This window comes from Taudactylus pleione, unplaced genomic scaffold, assembly GCF_031769625.1.
Source record: "Taudactylus pleione unplaced genomic scaffold, aTauple2 ptg000021l, whole genome shotgun sequence".
Lineage (NCBI taxonomy): Eukaryota > Metazoa > Chordata > Amphibia > Anura > Myobatrachidae > Taudactylus > Taudactylus pleione.
Window position 1 is genome coordinate 16,362,501 of NW_028284423.1, and position 15,000 is coordinate 16,377,500.

The 15,000-nt window shown below is 31.8% G+C and overlaps 9 non-coding genes across 9 annotated transcripts; all 9 read left to right on the plus strand.

The window, feature by feature from the left end:
• Nucleotides 1-316: 316 nt before the first annotated feature.
• Nucleotides 317-388, plus strand: TRNAC-GCA (transfer RNA cysteine (anticodon GCA)). The gene has a single exon. It is a non-coding gene; the product is annotated as a tRNA-Cys (tRNA).
• A 1,379-nt stretch (nucleotides 389-1,767) lies between these two features.
• TRNAC-GCA (transfer RNA cysteine (anticodon GCA)) lies at nucleotides 1,768-1,839 on the plus strand. Its single transcript has one exon. It is a non-coding gene; the product is annotated as a tRNA-Cys (tRNA).
• A 963-nt stretch (nucleotides 1,840-2,802) lies between these two features.
• TRNAC-GCA (transfer RNA cysteine (anticodon GCA)) lies at nucleotides 2,803-2,874 on the plus strand. The gene has a single exon. It is a non-coding gene; the product is annotated as a tRNA-Cys (tRNA).
• Nucleotides 2,875-4,200: 1,326 nt separating this feature from the next.
• TRNAC-GCA (transfer RNA cysteine (anticodon GCA)) lies at nucleotides 4,201-4,272 on the plus strand. Its single transcript has one exon. It is a non-coding gene; the product is annotated as a tRNA-Cys (tRNA).
• A 1,325-nt stretch (nucleotides 4,273-5,597) lies between these two features.
• On the plus strand, nucleotides 5,598-5,669 carry TRNAC-GCA (transfer RNA cysteine (anticodon GCA)). The gene has a single exon. It is a non-coding gene; the product is annotated as a tRNA-Cys (tRNA).
• Nucleotides 5,670-6,686: 1,017 nt separating this feature from the next.
• Nucleotides 6,687-6,758, plus strand: TRNAC-GCA (transfer RNA cysteine (anticodon GCA)). Its single transcript has one exon. It is a non-coding gene; the product is annotated as a tRNA-Cys (tRNA).
• Nucleotides 6,759-8,084: 1,326 nt separating this feature from the next.
• Nucleotides 8,085-8,156, plus strand: TRNAC-GCA (transfer RNA cysteine (anticodon GCA)). The gene has a single exon. It is a non-coding gene; the product is annotated as a tRNA-Cys (tRNA).
• Nucleotides 8,157-10,936: 2,780 nt separating this feature from the next.
• Nucleotides 10,937-11,008, plus strand: TRNAC-GCA (transfer RNA cysteine (anticodon GCA)). The gene has a single exon. It is a non-coding gene; the product is annotated as a tRNA-Cys (tRNA).
• Nucleotides 11,009-14,455: 3,447 nt separating this feature from the next.
• Nucleotides 14,456-14,527, plus strand: TRNAC-GCA (transfer RNA cysteine (anticodon GCA)). The gene has a single exon. It is a non-coding gene; the product is annotated as a tRNA-Cys (tRNA).
• The last annotated feature ends 473 nt before the right edge of the window (nucleotides 14,528-15,000 follow it).

The window sequence follows — 15,000 nt, forward strand, 5'->3', positions numbered from 1 at the left end:
TGAAATAACTTATATAGGTTTGTTGCTAAGAATTTGTATTTTCTTAGTTCTGTTTGGCCTCCAAAATATAAAGTCACAATATGTCCTGATGTCACTATAACTGACCAAAGTGGAGCTTTAGATGATCAAAGTTTCTTTTTGAGCATGCTCACAGCTTACACCTATGTGAACTCTGCAATTAAGCCCAGATTAATAACTTTAAAGCATCACCATAAGTATACATATTCATTTTTTATCCTATAAGACAACATATATAGTACAAACACCTTTACATTCTGACTGCAATATGAATGTTTTTAAAAACTTGTATGCAATTGGGGGAATAGCTCAGTGGTAGAGCATTCGACTGCAGATTGAGAGGTCCCTGGTTAAAATCCGGGTGCCCCCTTTACCAAGCTTTTAATGTGTAAAGGTACTGAATCAATCTGCAGTTTACAGCTAGTTACCTAGCTTTTAATGTGTAAAGGTACTGAATCAATCTGCAGTTTACAGCTAGTTTGAAACTCAAGTACAGGAAAAGCTAACACAAGTAAGAGCAAGAAAACAAAAAAAGTGACACTTTAACATTATATACTTCCAGATAGCACAGGTAGAGTGGTAGATTTCATTTTTTTTATAGAGATTTTTACAGAAATCTATAATTTATAGAAGGCAAATATAAAGGACCTACCTAGTTTCTCTTAAAAAAGTTCTTTCTTTCCGAAATGGTTAAAAATGAAGTAGTAGGAGAAGCCTTATTGCAATATCAGTCTGAGTTCAATCCCTAATCCCACCAACAGTTCCAGAACCTTGATTTATTTTCTGTCCTTTCTATAGTAATATATTTAGAATAGTATAATATAACTGAACATGAAACATGTGTACTTTAATACTCACCCTCATTGATAATTAAATAAGGAAAAACATCACTTAAATAGTGATACTTTAACATTATAAACTTCCTGATAGCACAGTTAGAGTGGCAGATTTCATTTTTTTGATAGAGATTTTTACAGAAATCTATAATTTATAGAAGGCAAATATAAAGGACCTACCTAGTTTCTCTTAAAAAAGTACTTTCTTTTCCAAATGGTTAAACTGAAGAAGTAGGAGAAGCCTTATTGCAATATCAGTCTGAGTTCAATCTCTAATCCCACCAACAGTTCCAGAACCTCAATTTAATTTCTGTCCTTTCTATAGTAATATATTTAGAATAGTATAATATAACTGAACATGAAACATGTGTACTTTAATACTCACCCTCTTTGATAATTAAATAAGGAATTATTAAGCAATTACATTGCAGTATTCTGGAACTGTTGTTGTAATTGGGGGTTGATCTCAGACTGATTTTGCAACTAGGCCATTCGAGTTTATGCATCAAACATTAATTTTGAACACCTGAGATCACAAACCCAAAAATCAAAATGTCCTATTTTATTAGCAATAAAATACTGTTGACAGCTACTTTTTGAAATAACTTATATAGGTTTGTTGCTAAGAATTTGTATTTTCTTAGTTCTGTTTGGCCTCCAAAATATAAAGTCACAATATGTCCTGATGTCACTATAACTGACCAAAGTGGAGCTTTAGATGATCAAAGTTTCTTTTTGAGCATGCTCACAGCTTACACCTATGTGAACTCTGCAATTAAGCCCAGATTAATAACTTTAAAGCATCACCATAAGTATACATATTCATTTTTTATCCTATAAGACAACATATATAGTACAAACACCTTTACATTCTGACTGCAATGTGAATGTTTTTAAAATCTTGTATGCAATTGGGGGTATAGCTCAGTGGTAGAGCATTTGACTGCAGATCAAGAGATCCCTGGTTCAAATCCAGGTGCCACCTTTACCTAACTTTTAATATGTAAAGGTACTGATTCAATTTGCAGTTTATAGCTACTTTGAACCTCAAGCACAGGAAAAGCTAACACAAGTAAGAGCAAGAAAACAAAAAAAGTGACACTTTAACATTATATACTTCCAGATAGCACAGTTAGAGTGGTAGATTTCATTTTTTTGATAGAGATTTTTAAAGAAATCTATAATTTATAGAAGGCAAATATAAAGGACCTACCTAGTTTCTCTTAAAAAAGTTCTTTCTTTCCGAAATGGTTAAAAATGAAGTAGTAGGAGAAGCCTTATTGCAATATCAGTCTGAGTTCAATCCCTAATCCCACCAACAGTTCCAGAACCTCGATTTATTATCTGTCCTTTCTATAGTAATATATTTAGAATAGTATAATATAACTGAACATGAAACATGTGTACTTTAATACTCACCCTCTTTGATAATTAAATAAGGAATTATTATGCAATTACATTGCAGTATTCTGGAACTGTTGTTGTAATTGGGGGTTGATCTCAGACTGATTTTGCAACTAGGCCATTCGAGTTTATGCATCAAACATTAATTTTGAACATCTGAGCCCACAAGCCCAAAAATCAAAATGTCCTATTTTATTAGCAATAATATACTGTTGTCAGCTACTTTTTGAAATAATTTATATAGGGTTGATGCTAAGAATTTGTATTTTCTTAGTTCTGTTTGGCCTCCCAAAATATAAAGTTACAATATGTCATGATGTCACTATAACTGACCAAAGTGGAGCTTTAGATGATCAAAGTTTCTCTTTGAGCATGCTCACAGCATACACCTATGTGAACTCTGCAATCAAGCCCAGATTAATAACTTCAAAGCATCACCATAAGTATACATATTCATTTTTTATCCTATAAGAACACATATATAGTACAAACACCTTTACATTCTGACTGCAATGTGAATGTTTTTAAAGTTTTGTATGCAATTGGGGGTATAGCTCAGTGGTAGAGCATTTGACTGCAGATCAAGAGATCCCTGGTTCAAATCCAGGTGCCCCCTTTACCTAACTTTTAATGTGTAAAGGTACTGATTCAATTTGCAGTTTATAGCTACTTTGAAACTCAAGCACAGATAAAGCTAACACAAGTAAGAGCAAGAAAACAAAAAAAAATTAAACTTTAACATTATATACTTCCTGATAACACAGTAAGAGTGGTAAATTTCATTTTTTTGATAGAGATTTTTGCAGAAATCTATAATTTAGAGAAGGCAAATATAAAGGACCTACCTAGTTTCTCTTATAAAAGTACTTTCTTTCAAAAAATGGTTAAAAATGAAGAAGTAGGAGAAGCCTTATTGCAATATCAGTCTGAGTTCAATCCCTAATCCCACCAACAGTTCCAGAACCTCAATTTAATTTCTGTCCTTTCTATAGCAATATATTTAGAATAGTATAATATAACTGAACATGAAACATGTGTACTTTAATACTCACCCTCATTGATAATTAAATAAGGAAAAACATCACTTAAATAGTGATACTTTAACATTATAAACTTCCTGATAGCACAGTTAGAGTGGCAGATTTCATTTATTTGATAGAGATTTTTACAGAAATCTATAATTTATAGAAGGCAAATATAAAGAACCTACCTAGTTTCTCTTAAAAAAGTACTTTCTTTCCCAAATGGTTAAACTGAAGAAGTAGGAGAAGCCTTATTGCAATATCAGTCTGAGTTCAATCTCTAATCCCACCAACAGATCCAGAACCTCGATTTAATTTCTGTCCTTTCTATAGTAATATATTTAGAATAGTATAATATAACTGAACATGAAACATGTGGACTTTAATACTCACCCTCTTTGATAATTAAATAAGGAATTATTAAGCAATTACATTGCAGTATTCTGGAACTGTTGTTGTAATTGGGGGTTGATCTCAGACTGATTTTGCAACTAGGCCATTCGAGTTTATGCATCAAACATTAATTTTGAACACCTGAGATCACAAACCCAAAAATCAATATGTCCTATTTTATTAGCAATAATATACTGTTGACAGCTACTTTTTGAAATAACTTATATAGGTTTGTTGCTAAGAATTTGTATTTTCTTAGTTCTGTTGGCCTCCAAAATATAAAGTCACAATATGTCCTGATGTCACTATAACTGACCAAAGTGGAACTTTAGATGATCAAAGTTTCTTTTTGAGCATGCTCACAGCTTACACCTATGTGAACTCTGCAATTAAGCCCAGATTAATAACTTTAAAGCATCACCATAAGTATACATATTCAGTTTTTATCCTATAAGACAACATATATAGTACAAACACCTTTACATTCTGACTGCAATGTGAATGTTTTTAAAAACTTGTATGCAATTGGGGGTATAGCTCAGTGGTAGAGCATTCGACTGCAGATCAAGAGATCCCTGGTTCAAATCCGGGTTCCCCCTTTACCTAACTTTTAATGTGTAAAGGTACTGATTCAATTTGCAGTTTATAGCTACTTTGAAACTCAAGCACAGGAAAAGCTAACACAAGTAAGAGCAAGAAAACAAAAAAAGTGAAACTTTAACATTATATACTTCCTGATAACACAGTTAGAGGGGTAAATTTCATTTTTTTGATAGAGATTTTTGCAGAAATCTATAATTTAGAGAAGGCAAATATAAAGGACCTACCTAGTTTCTCTTATAAAAGTACTTTCTTTCAAAAAATGGTTAAAAATGAAGAAGTAGGAGAAGCCTTATTGCAATATCAGTCTGAGTTCAATCCCTAATCCCACCAACAGTTCCAGAACCTCAATTTAATTTCTGTCCTTTCTATAGCAATATATTTAGAATAGTATAATATAACTGAACATGAAACATGTGTACTTTAATACTCACCCTCATTGATAATTAAATAAGGAAAAACATCACTTAAATAGTGATACTTTAACATTATAAACTTCCTGATAGCACAGTTAGAGTGGCAGATTTCATTTATTTGATAGAGATTTTTACAGAAATCTATAATTTATAGAAGGCAAATATAAAGGACCTACCTAGTTTCTCTTAAAAAAGTACTTTCTTTCCCAAATGGTTAAATTGAAGAAGTAGGAGAAGCCTTATTGCAATATCAGTCTGAGTTCAATCTCTAATCCCACCAACAGTTCCAGAACCTCGATTTAATTTCTGTCCTTTCTATAGTAATATATTTAGAATAGTATAATATAACTGAACATGAAACATGTGTACTTTAATACTCACCCTCTTTGATAATTAAATAAGGAATTATTAAGCAATTACATTGCAGTATTCTGGAACTGTTGTTGTAATTGGGGGTTGATCTCAGACTGATTTTGCAACTAGGCCATTCGAGTTTATGCATCAAACATTAATTTTGAACACCTGAGATCACAAACCCAAAAATCAATATGTCCTATTTTATTAGCAATAATATACTGTAGACAGCTACTTTTTGAAATAACTTATATAGGATTGTTGCTAAGAATTTGTATTTTCTTAGTTCTGTTGGCCTCCAAAATATAAAGTCACAATATGTCCTGATGTCACTATAACTGACCAAAGTGGAACTTTAGATGATCAAAGTTTCTTTTTGAGCATGCTCACAGCTTACACCTATGTGAACTCTGCAATTAAGCCCAGATTAATAACTTTAAAGCATCACCATAAGTATACATATTCAGTTTTTATCCTATAAGACAACATATATAGTACAAACACCTTTACATTCTGACTGCAATGTGAATGTTTTTAAAAACTTGTATGCAATTGGGGGTATATCTCAGTGGTAGAGCATTCGACTGCAGATTGAGAGGTCCCTGGTTCAAATCCGGGTGCCCCCTTTACCAAGCTTTTAATGTGTAAAGGTACTGAATCAATCTGCAGTTTACAGCTAGTTACCTAGCTTTCAATGTGTAAAGGTACTGAATCAATCTGCAGTTTACAGCTAGTTTGAAACTCAAGTACTGGAAAAGCTAACACAAGTAAGAGCAAGAAAACAAAAAAAGTGACACTTTAACATTATATACTTCCAGATAGCACAGTTAGAATGGTAGATTTCATTTTTTTGATAGAGATTTTTACAGAAATCTATAATTTATAGAAGGCAAATATAAAGGACCTACCTAGTTTCTCTTAAAAAAGTTCTTTCTTTCCGAAATGGTTAAAAATGAAGTAGTAGGAGAAGCCTTATTGCAATATCAGTCTGAGTTCAATCCCTAATCCCACCAACAGTTCCAGAACCTCGATTTATTTTCTGTCCTTTCTATAGTAATATATTTAGAATAGTATAATATAACTGAACATGAAACATGTGTACTTTAATACTCACCCTCTTTGATAATTAAATAAGGAATTATTATGCAATTACATTGCAGTATTCTGGAACTGTTGTTGTAATTGGGGGTTGATCTCAGACTGATTTTGCAACTAGGCCATTCGAGTTTATGCATCAAACATTAATTTTGAACATCTGAGCCCACAAGCCCAAAACTCAAAATGTCCTATTATATTAGCAATAATATACTGTTGTCAGCTACTTTTTGAAATAATTTATATAGGGTTGATGCTAAGAATTTGTATTTTCTTAGTTCTGTTTGGCCTCCCAAAATATAAAGTTACAATATGTCATGATGTCACTATAACTGACCAAAGTGGAGCTTTAGATGATCAAAGTTTCTCTTTGAGCATGCTCACAGCTTACACCTATGTGAACTCTGCAATCAAGCCCAGATTAATAACTTCAAAGCATCACCATAAGTATACATATTCATTTTTTATCCTATAAGAACACATATATAGTACAAACACCTTTACATTCTGACTGCAATGTGAATGTTTTTAAAGTTTTGTATGCAATTGGGGGTATAGCTCAGTGGTAGAGCATTTGACTGCAGATCAAGAGATCCCTGGTTCAAATCCGGGTGCCCCCTTTACCTAACTTTTAATGTGTAAAGGTACTGATTCAATTTGCAGTTTATAGCTACTTTGAAACTCAAGCACAGGAAAAGCTAACACAAGTAAGAGCAAGAAAACAAAAAAAGTGAAACTTTAACATTATATACTTCCTGATAACACAGTTAGAGGGGTAAATTTCATTTTTTTGATAGAGATTTTTGCAGAAATCTATAATTTAGAGAAGGCAAATATAAAGGACCTACCTAGTTTCTCTTATAAAAGTACTTTCTTTCAAAAAATGGTTAAAAATGAAGAAGTAGGAGAAGCCTTATTGCAATATCAGTCTGAGTTCAATCCCTAATCCCTCAACAGTTCCAGAACCTTGATTTAATTTCTGTCCTTTCTATAGTAATATATTTAGAATAGTATAATATAACTGAACATGAAACATGTGTACTTTAATACTCACCCTCATTGATAATTAAATAAGGAAAAACATCACTTAAATAGTGATACTTTAACATTATAAACTTCCTGATAGCACAGTTAGAGTGGCAGATTTAATTTTTTTGATAGAGATTTTTACAGAAATCTATAATTTATAGAAGGCAAATATAAAGGACCTACCTAGTTTCTCTTAAAAAAGTACTTTCTTTTCCAAATGGTTAAACTGAAGAAGTAGGAGAAGCCTTATTGCAATATCAGTCTGAGTTCAATCTCTAATCCCACCAACAGTTCCAGAACCTCAATTGAATTTCTGTCCTTTCTATAGTAATATATTTAGAATAGTATAATATAACTGAACATGAAACATGTGTACTTTAATACTCACCCTCTTTGATAATTAAATAAGGAATTATTAAGCAATTACATTGCAGTATTCTGGAACTGTTGTTGTAATTGGGGGTTGATCTCAGACTGATTTTGCAACTAGGCCATTCGAGTTTATGCATCAAACATTAATTTTGAACACCTGAGATCACAAACCCAAAAATCAAAATGTCCTATTTTATTAGCAATAAAATACTGTTGACAGCTACTTTTTGAAATAACTTATATAGGTTTGTTGCTAAGAATTTGTATTTTCTTAGTTCTGTTTGGCCTCCAAAATATAAAGTCACAGTATGTCCTGATGTCACTATAACTGACCAAAGTGGAGCTTTTAGATGATCAAAGTTTCTTTTTGAGAATGCTCACAGCTTACACCTATGTGAACTCTGCAATTAAGCCCAGATTAATAACTTTAAAGCATCACCATAAGTATACATATTCATTTTTTATCCTATAAGACAACATATATAGTACAAACACCTTTACATTCTGACTGCAATGTGAATGTTTTTAAAAACTTGTATGCAATTGGGGGTATATCTCAGTGGTAGAGCATTCGACTGCAGATTGAGAGGTCCCTGGTTCAAATCTGGGTGCCCCCTTTACCAAGCTTTTAATGTGTAAAGGTACTGAATCAATCTGCAGTTTACAGCTAGTTACCTAGCTTTTAATGTGTAAAGGTACTGAATCAATCTGCAGTTTACAGCTAGTTTGAAACTCAAGTATAGGAAAAGCTAACACAAGTTAGAGCAAGAAAACAAAAAAAGTGAAACTTTAACATTATATACTTCCTGATAACACAGTTAGAGTGGTAAATTTCATTTTTTTGATAGAGATTTTTACAGAAATCTATAATTTAGAGAAGGCAAATATAAAGGACCTACCTAGTTTCTCTTATAAAAGTACTTTCTTTCAAAAAATGGTTAAAAATGAAGAAGTAGGAGAAGCCTTATTGCAATATCAGTCTGAGTTCAATCCCTAATCCCACCAACAGTTCCAGAACCTTGATTTAATTTCTGTCCTTTCTATAGTAATATATTTAGAATAGTATAATATAACTGAACATGAAACATGTGTACTTTAATACTCACCCTCATTGATAATTAAATAAGGAAAAACATTACTTAAATAGTGATACTTTAACATTATAAACTTCCTGATAGCACAGTTAGAGTGGCAGATTTCATTTTTTTGATAGAGATTTTTACAGAAATCTATAATTTATAGAAGCCAAATATAAAGGACCTACCTAGTTTCTCTTAAAAAAGTACTTTCTTTCCCAAATGGTTAAACTGAAGAAGTAGGAGAAGCCTTATTACAATAACAGTCTGAGTTCAATTCCTTATCCCACCAACAATTCCAGAACCTCAATTTAATTTCTGTCCTTTCTATAGTAATATATTTAGAATAGTATAATATAACTGAACATGAAACATGTGTACTTTAATACTCACCCTCTTTGATAATTTAATAAGGAATTATTAAGCAATTACATTGCAGTATTCTGGAACTGTTGTTGTAATTGGGGGTTGATCTCAGACTGATTTTGCAACTAGGCCATTTGAATTTATGCATCAAACATTAATTTTGAACATCTGAGCCCACAAGCCCAAAAATCAAAATGTCCTATTTTATTAGCAATAATATACTGTTGTCAGCTACTTTTTGAAATAATTTATATAGGGTTGATGCTAAGAATTTGTATTTTCTTAGTTCTGTTTGGCATCCCAAAATATAAAGTTACAATATGTCAAGATGTCACTATAACTGACCAAAGTGGAGCTTTAGATGATCAAAGTTTCTTTTTGAGCATGCTCACAGCTTACACCTATGTGAACTCTGCAATCAAGCCCAGATTAATAACTTCAAAGCATCACCATAAGTATACATATTCATTTTTTATCCTATAAGAACACATATATAGTACAAACACCTTTACATTCTGACTGCAATGTGAATGTTTTTAAAATCTTGTATGCAATTGGGGGTATATCTCAGTGGTAGAACATTCAACTCCAGATCAAGAGTTCCCTGGTTCAAATCCAGGTGCCCCCTTTACCTAAATTTTAATGTGTAAAGGTACTGATTCAATTTGCAGTTTATAGCTAGTTTGAAACTCAAGTACAGGAAAAGCTAACACAAGTAAGAGCAAGAAAACAAAAAAAGTGAAACTTTAACATTATATACTTCCTGATAACACAGTTAGAGTGGTAAATTTCATTTTTTTTATAGAGATTTTTACAGAAATCTATAACTTAGAGAAGGCAAATATAAAGGACCTACCTAGTTTCTCTTATAAAAGTACTTTCTTTCAAAAAATGGTTAAAAATGAAGAAGTAGGAGAAGCCTTATTGCAATATCAGTCTGAGTTCAATCCCTAATCCCACCAACAGTTCAAGAATCTTGATTTAATTTCTTTCCTTTCTATAGTAATATATTTAGAATAGTATAATATAACTGAACATGAAACATGTGTACTTTAATACTCACCCACATTGATAATTAAATAAGGAAAAACATCACTTAAATAGTGATACTTTAAGATTATAAACTTCCTGATAGCACAGTTAGAGTGGCAGATTTCATTTTTTTGATAGAGATTTTTACAGAAATCTATAATTTATAGAAGGCAAATATAAAGGACCTACCTAGTTTCTCTTAAAAAAGTACTTTCTTTCCCAAATGGTTAAACTGAAGAAGTAGGAGAAGCCTTATTACAATAACAGTCTGAGTTCAATCCCTAATCCCACCAACAGTTCCAGAACCTCAATTTAATTTCTGTCATTTCTATAGTAATATATTTAGTATAGTATAATATAACTGAACATGAAACATGTGTACTTTAATACTCACCCTCTTTGATAATTAAATAAGGAATTATTAAGCAATTACATTGCAGTATTCTGGAACTGTTGTTGTAATTGGGGGTTGATCTCAGACTGATTTTGCAACTAGGCCATTCGAGTTTATGCATCAAACATTAATTTTGAACATCTGAGCCCACAAGCCCAAAAATCAAAATGTCCTATTTTATTAGCAATAATATACTGTTGTCAGCTACTTTTTGAAATAATTTATATAGGTTTATTGCTAAGAATTTGTATTTTCTTAGTTCTGTTTGGCCTTCCAAAATTTAAAGTCACAATATGTCCTGATGTCACTATTACTGACGAAATTGGAGCTTTAGATGATCAAAGTCCCTTTTTGAGCATGCTCCCAGCTTACACCTATGTGAACTCTGCAATCAAGCCCAGATTAATAACTCCAAAGCATCACCATAAATATACATATTAATTTTTTATCCTATAAGACAACATATATAGTACAAACACCTATACTTTCTGACTGCAATGTGAATGTTTTTAAAATCTTGTACGCAATTGGGGGTATAGCTCAGTGGTAGAGCATTCGACTGCAGATCGAGAGGTCCCTGGTTCAAATCCGGGTGCCCCCTTTACCTAACTTTTAATGTGTAAAGGTACTGATTAAATTTGCAGTTTATAGCTACTTTGAAACTCAAGCACAGGAAAAGCTAACACAAGTAAGAGCAAGAAAACAAAAAAAGTGAAACTTTAACATTATATACTTCCTGATAACACAGTTAGAGTGGTAAATTTCATTTTTTTGATACAGATTTTTACAGAAATCTATAATTTAGAGAAGGCAAATATAAAGGACCTACCTAGTTTCTCTTATAAAAGTACTTTCTTTCAAAAAATGGTTAAAAATGAAGAAGTAGGAGAAGCCTTATTGCACTATCAGTCTGAGTTCAATCCCTAATCCCACCAACAGTTCCAGAACCTCAATTTAATTTCTGTCCTTTCTATAGCAATATATTTAGAATAGTATAATATAACTGAACATGAAACATGTGTACTTTAATACTCACCCTCATTGATAATTAAATAAGGAAAAGCATCTCTTAAATAGTGATACTTTAACATTATAAACTTCCTGATAGCACAGTTAGAGTGGCAGATTTCATTTATTTGATAGAGATTTTTACAGAAATCTATAATTTATAGAAGGCAAATATAAAGGACCTACCTAGTTTCTCTTAAAAAAGTACTTTCTTTCCCAAATGGGTAAACTGAAGAAGTAGGAGAAGCCTTATTGCAATATCAGTCTGAGTTCAATCCCTAATCCCACCAACAGTTCCAGAACCTCGATTTAATTTCTGTCCTTTCTATAGTAATATATTTAGAATAGTATAATATAACTGAACATGAAACATGTGTACTTTAATACTCACCCTCAATGAAAATTAAATAAGGAAAAGCATCTCTTAAATAGTGATACTTTAACATTATAATCTTCCTGATAGCACAGTTAGAGTGGCAGATTTCATTTATTTGATAGAGATTTTTACAGAAATCTATAATTTATAGAAGGCAAATATAAAGGACCTACCTAGTTTCTCTTAAAAAAGTACTTTCTTTCCCAAATGGTTAAACTGAAGAAGTAGGAGAAGCCTTATTGCAATATCAGTCTGAGTTCAATCCCTAATCCCACCAACAGTTCCAGAACCTCAATTTAATTTCTGTCCATTCTATAGTAATATATTTAAAATAGTATAATATAACTGAACATGAAACATGTGTACTTTAATACTCACCCTCTTTGATAATTAAATAAGGAATTATTAGGCAATTACATTGCAGTATTATGGAACTGTTGTTGTAATTGGGGGTTGATCTCAGACTGATTTTGCAACTAGGCCATTCGAGTTTATGCATCAAACATTAATTTTGAACACCTGAGCCCACAAACCCAAAAATCAAAATGTCCTATTTTATTAGCAATAAAATACTGTTGACAGCTCCTTTTTGAAATAACTTATATAGGTTTGTTGCTAAGAATTTGTATTTTCTTAGTTCTGTTTGGCCTCCAAAATATAAAGTCACAATATGTCCTGATGTCACTATAACTGACCAAAGTGGAGCTTTAGATGATCAAAGTTTCTTTTTGAGCATGCTCACAGCTTACACCTATGTGAACTCTGCATTCAAGCCCAGATTAATAACTCCAAAGCATCACCATAAATATACAGATTGATTGTTTATCCTGTAGGACAAGATATATAGTACAAACACCTAAACTTTCTGACTGCAATGTGAATTTTTTTAAAATCTTGTATGCAATTGGGGGTATAGCTCAGTGGTAGAGCATTCAACTGCAGATCGAGAGGTACTGTTCAAATTTGAGTGCCCCTTTTACCTAGCTTTTAATTTGTAAAGGTACTGATTCAATTTGCAGTTTACAGCTAGTTTGAAACTCATGTACAGGAAAAGCTAACACAAGTAAGAGCAAGAAAACAAAAAAAGTGAAACTTTAACATTATATACTTCCTGATAACACAGTTAGAGTGGTAAATTTCATTTTTTTGATAGAGATTTTTACAGAAATCTATAATTTAGAGAAGGCAAATATAAAGGACCTACCTAGTTTCTCTTATAAAAGTACTTTCTTTCAAAAAATTGTTAAAAATGAAGAAGTAGGAGAAGCCTTATTGCAATATCAGTCTGAGTTCAATCCCTAATCCCACCAACAGTTCCAGAACCTCAATTTAATTTCTGTCCTTTCTATAGCAATATATTTAGAATAGTATAATATAACTGAACATGAAACATGTGTACTTTAATACTCACCCTCATTGATAATTAAATAAGGAAAAGCATCTCTTAAATAGTGATACTTTAACATTATAAACTTCCTGATAGCACAGTTAGAGTGGCAGATTTCATTTATTTGATAGAGATTTTTACAGAAATCTATAATTTATAGAAGGCAAATATAAAGGACCTACCTAGTTTCTCTTAAAAAAGTACTTTCTTTCCCAAATGGGTAAACTGAAGAAGTAGGAGAAGCCTTATTGCAATATCAGTCTGAGTTCAATCCCTAATCCCACCAACAGTTCCAGAACCTCAATTTAATTTCTGTCCTTTCTATAGTAATATATTTAGAATAGTATAATATAACTGAACATGAAACATGTGTACTGTAATACTCACCCTCATTGATAATTAAATAAGGAAAAGCATCTCTTAAATAGTGATATTTTAACATTGTAATCTTCCTGATAGCACAGTTAGAGTGGCAGATTTCATTTATTTGATAGAGATTTTTACAGAAATCTATAATTTATAGAAGGCAAATATAAAGGACCTACCTAGTTTCTCTTAAAAAGTACTTTCTTTCCCAAATGGTTAAACTGAAGAAGTAGGAGAAGCCTTATTGCAATATCAGTCTGAGTTCAATCCCTAATCCCATCAACAGTTCCAGAACCTCAATTTAATTTCTGTGCATTCTATAGTAATATATTTAAAATAGTATAATATAACTGAACATGAAACATGTGTACTTTAATACTCATCCTCTTTGATAATTAAATAAGGAATTATTAGGCAATTACATTGCAGTATTCTGGAACTGTTGTTGTAATTGGGGGTTGATCTCAGACTGATTTTGCAACTAGGCCATTCGAGTTTATGCATCAAACATTAATTTTGAACACCTGAGATCACAAACCCAAAAATCAAAATGTCCTATTTTATTAGCAATAAAATACTGTTGACAGCTACTTTTTGAAATAACTTATATAGGTTTGTTGCTAAGAATTTGTATTTTCTTAGTTCTGTTTGGCCTCCAAAATATAAAGTCACAGTATGTCCTGATGTCACTATAACTGACCAAAGTGGAGCTTTAGATGATCAAAGTTTCTTTTTGAGAATGCTCACAGCTTACACCTATGTGAACTCTGCAATTAAGCCCAGATTAATAACTTTAAAGCATCACCATAAGTATACATATTCATTTTTTATCCTATAAGACAACATATATAGTACAAACACCTTTACATTCTGACTGCAATGTGAATGTTTTTAAAAACTTGTATGCAATTGGGGGTATATCTCAGTGGTAGAGCATTCGACTGCAGATTGAGAGGTCCCTGGTTCAAATCCGGGTGCCCCCTTTACCAAGCTTTTAATGTGTAAAGGTACTGAATCAATCTGCAGTTTACAGCTAGTTACCTAGCTTTTAATGTGTAAAGGTACTGAATCAATCTGCAGTTTACAGCTAGTTTGAAACTCAAGTATAGGAAAAGCTAACACAAGTTAGAGCAAGAAAACAAAAAAAGTGAAACTTTAACATTATATACTTCCTGATAACACAGTTAGAGTGGTAAATTTCATTTTTTTGATAGAGATTTTTACAGAAATCTATAATTTAGAGAAGGCAAATATAAAGGACCTACCTAGTTTCTCTTATAAAAGTACTTTCTTTCAAAAAATGGTTAAAAATGAAGAAGTAGGAGAAGCCTTATTGCAATATCAGTCTGAGTTCAATCCCTAATCCCACCAACAGTTCCAGAACCTTGATTTAATTTCTGTCCTTTCTATAGTAATATATTTAGAATAGTATAATATAACTGAACATGAAACATGT